Raw genomic sequence first — 4,595 nt, 5'->3', positions numbered from 1 at the left:
CCCAGACTGTCTAGGTCCCTAGCCCCAGACTGGGCGACCCCGAGGTGTGACCTGCAGTCTCTCCGGAGCTCCTCACTTGGGTTCAAGCAGAGGCACCCGCGGAGCGCGTGGGAGATGGCCATTTCAAAGATGAGCACAGAGTGCCTCCACCCCGTGTTCTGCAGTGTGATCTTGTCTAACGCTCACTGCTGCTTAGACACAGGTCCCTTCTCCGTGCATCTGGACTGGGCTGAGTGATAACTTGTGACCAACGGAATGCAGCTGAATCAGCAGAACTTTGCTGCTGACTTGGAACCGGGTCAGAACAAGTCTGGCAGCGTTTGCCGTGATCTCTTGCAACTCTTCTCCTCGACTTCGCCTTCTGGAAGGCTTGCTCCCGAAACCCAGCAGCCATGCAGTGAGGAGCCCAGAGCCACGTGTGGACCCCCTGGGCTGACACATCCCAGTTCAGCCACACTTGCAGCTCGGCAGCTTCTAGATGGACCCAGTCCCTGTTCACTGAGCCATCCAGCCTTCGAGTGTTGCCACCTGAGGCCCGAGACATGTGGGGCAGAAACCAGCTGCTGTCCCGTTTGGCGTGTCCACATTCCTGACCCACGGAGTCTGTGGGCACGAGGGAGGAGCAGCTGATTTCCGCCACCGAGCTGGATGCCTGTCACTCAGCGACAGAAACCGGAACGCAGAGCGCTGCATTCTTGCTTGGCTTGGCCTCCTTCCATTCTCGTTCTCCCACCAACGTCTCTGGGGAACACAGCCCAGTAAACCCTGGTCACACACACAGCCTCAGGGGAGCCTAACTAAGGCACCCCCAGCCTCATCTAGCCTGGACGTTGGGTCTGAGAGGAGGGATCTCCAGGAGCTGGAAGGGAGTGCGTAGTCACACTTGTTGCTGCCTGTCATGTCATCCCCGAGCAAGTCTTCCCCTGGGAAACAAACCTGGGTGTGTCCTTGGCCCCAAGTCAGTAGGCTGGCGAGTGAGGTGACCTGATTATGGAGTCAAGGGAGAGAGGGAGCCAGGACCGAGGGGGCAGAGGACGGGGCAGGGACTGCGAGGAGCCGAGGTGGGCCTCTGGGAGGAGACGGTCCGTCCACGTGGGATTCACGGGAGGAGTTCTGCCACGAGGCCGGTGTCCAGGTGAGGACCAGGTGAGGCAGAAAGAGGTTCATAAACCAGAGAACAAAAAGGAACCGGCGACCAGCACCAGGGGCCAGCTCAAGGTGGAGTCAGGAAGCTGGCAAAGCCGGTGAGAGCCCCTCAGAAGCCAGCCCCATGGGCTGAGGCGACCTCTCCTCTTCTTGGCTAAGTCTTCCAGCTGGTTCCTGAGGACACAGCTCCGGGCACCGCCAGGCTGGTCTTCCCAGCAGAGATGCCCGGGGGCCCCAGCTGGGAGGGCGGACCTGGGCTGGCAGATGCCCCCGCCTGCTCATCTGTAGGCACAGACACAGCCCAGGGCACTGGATCATGGAGTAAATACAGACAGGAAGCTGTGCCATGTGGGGTGGAGCTGGCAGGCAGGGCCTTGCAAAACGCCGGGGAAATTGGTGATGGGGAAAAGCTTGCTTATTTTTTTTCCAGGAAAGATGAACAAACAGAGACAGAGACCGAGAAGTCAGGGCAACGCAGTGGGGCCGGCGCTCTTGAAATGTCTTTCCGGCAGGGTTTTCATCTGGGAAACGTGCTGATTCACAGGCTGCCACGTGGCCTCCAGGGCTCCTCGCTCCGGTGCACTCGGACCTAGGGAGGCTGCCCTCCGGTCCCAGCGGGGGTGTGGCTGTGCCTGAGGGCTCCACCAGCTGTGCCAACTCTCCAGGGTCGAAGGGAGATGCAGGAAATAGGGATTTAATAGCCCGCCGAAAAACAACAAATTGGGGTTTTAGGGGTCACATAGGCATAAAAATTCAGAAAGAAGCTACAGTAAAAATATAAATCTCCACATCACTCCATCTCCTGGACCCGTGGTCCACCTCAGCTTCTCATGCATGTTCAGATATTCTGTGCACTTAGAAGCATACAAGGACGGGAGGCCGTGCCCTGGCTCACACGTTCTCACACGTTTGTGCACCAGTCCAGCGGTGTGCTGGGGCCAGCCCTGTCGGCTCACAGGAGACCACTGTTCCATTTTCAGGAATTTGGTGAGCTGGTTGTCAAACACAGCCATTATCAAAAAGTAAATTGTGTGACCTTATTATTAAGGAAATCATATTAAAACAAATACTTACAACTCATGGCTTCCTAATTATTTTACTGCGTGTTACTGTTATCTGCCTTCCTGAGGTCATTGACCCCTGTTGTCTGTACAGTGGAGAGGCCACACATACTCTCCCAACTCTGCCTTTTGTGAGGATGCATTGCTGGCTCGGAACTGGTCATGGTGGGAATATTTACAGCCTGGGAATGAGGAGACACGGCAAATCAGAGTGTTATTTGTTGCTCTGCTGGAGATCTAGACCAGGTGTCTGCACACGCTCTCTCGAAGGGCCAGATAGTAAATATCCGAGCGCTTGTGGCAACATAGCCTCTGTCGCAATAGTCAACTTTGTCGCTGGAGAACACAAACAGCCTTAGAGGTACGTGATGCAGAGGGGCTGTGCTCCAAACGGCATTTGCAGACAGACGCCTGCTGGATGTGGCTCAAGGGTTTGGCTGACTCCTGTTCTAGACTTGAGACAGCCGTGGGGAAAATGGTAGAGATACAGGTTCAGTGTAAGAGTGTTGGGTCTGACTCTGCTATGTTGTGAAGAACAGAAAGGTGAGGAAATATTCTTTTTTTTAAAAAATGTTCATTTGTTTATTTAATTTATTTGTCTGCCCTGGGTCTTAGCTGTGGCATGTGGGATCTAGTTCCCTGGCCAGAGATGGAACTTGGGCCCCCTGCGTTGGGAGCGTGGAGTCTTAGCCACAGGACCACCAGGGAAGCCCCAGGAAATATTCTTTAGTTTTCAGAAACTGTGACCTGATTGGGCCGAGTGGCCCACGTCGCTGATGAATGGTGAATTTCAACACACACACTTGTTTCCTGTTTGTTTTCCTCACAAATAAAACTGAGCTATCAACTGACCGTCATGTTTGAACGCATTCTCAATTTGAACGATTTCTTTGCTGACTGAATAGTTCTCAAGCTTTATTCATGGTTTGATTTTGTGACGTGATTATTGGCGATAGATTTATAAAACTGACAATAGATTTTGTAAGAAATAGCACATCTCATTGGTGTTAATGGATGGCATTTACAATGAAGAATATTGTTTATCCTATTATTTATTATCTGTACATGAAAATCCTTTGTTTAGTATAATTTGTAATTATATAATATAAACATACGTTTTTTTACATTATTAAACATTTATCAGCTCAGCATTGCATATAACTGTTTAGAACCTTACTTTTATTCACAATGTATTTTGAAGAATCTTTCATACATTATTTTCAGCAGCTATATTCTTTTTTTTTTTTTTTGGCCAAGTCTTGCAACCTGCAGGATCTTAGTTCCCCAACCAGGGATTGAACCCAGGCCCCGGACAGTAAAAGCAGAGTCTTAACCACTGGGCTGCCGGGGAATTCCCGCAACTATATTCTTTTTAACAGTTTGTGCTGTTTTAGATGTGTTCCATGTTTGTTTATCCTGGAGGAGGAAATGGCAACCCACTCCAGAGTTCTTGCCTGAAGAATCCCAGGGACGGCGGGGCCTGGCAGGCTACCGTCCGTGGGGTCGCAAGAGGTGGACATGACTGAGTGATTCCACTTTCACTTAATATTTGTTTAACCACGGTCCTGTTGATCGGTATCTAGGCTGTTTGTGAGTTTCACTCTTGGAAGCAATGCTATAGCGAACGTTCTTATATACATGCCACAGCATGCATACACAAATAAACCCGTAGCATCAGTTTTTAGAAGCAGAATTGCTGGGCTAAAGAGTGGGTGCATCTGTAATTGTGATCCATGATGCCAAAGCAGTCCTCCCAGATGCACAACGGTGAAGAATCGCCTGCCAGTGCAGGAGGTGTGGGTTCGATCCCTGGGTGGGGAATATCCCTGGAGAAGGAAATGGCAACCCACTCCAGTATTCTTGCCTGGGAAACCTCATGGATAGAGGAGCCTGGCGGGCTACAGCCCACGGGGGCCGCAAAGAGTCAGTGACTGAGCACCCACCCCCCTGGATGATCACGTACGACGACAAAATGCTTTTCAAAGACCTTGGACCAATCACGCCGCCACCTAAAACAAGAAGGTGCCTGTTTCTCTGTGCCTTTGTCAACACGTAAATTATCACATTTTTGATTTTGAAAAATCTGGTGGATGAAATGGTACCCTATTAAAATTTAACTGGTATCTCGTTTGTTATGAGGATGAGTAAATACTTCATATGTTTAAATACCATTTGTATAATCAACTGTGCAAACTCTTTATGGTCTTTGCTCATTTTTTATTCTTTTTCTACTAATATCCAAGATCCCTTTGTGGACTTTCCCACAGAATGTGAGCTCCAAAGAGGCAGGAAGTTTTAATTGGTTTGAATCCCCAAAAGCTTAGAATGATGCCTGGCATGTAAGAGTTGCTCATTAAACATTTGTCAGTTTATTAATTAATTACTAAG

The sequence above is a fragment of the Bison bison genome, unplaced genomic scaffold (genome assembly GCF_000754665.1).
Source record: "Bison bison bison isolate TAMUID 2011002044 unplaced genomic scaffold, Bison_UMD1.0 scf7180017864053, whole genome shotgun sequence".
NCBI lineage: Eukaryota > Metazoa > Chordata > Mammalia > Artiodactyla > Bovidae > Bison > Bison bison.
This window is presented reverse-complemented; position numbering follows the sequence as displayed.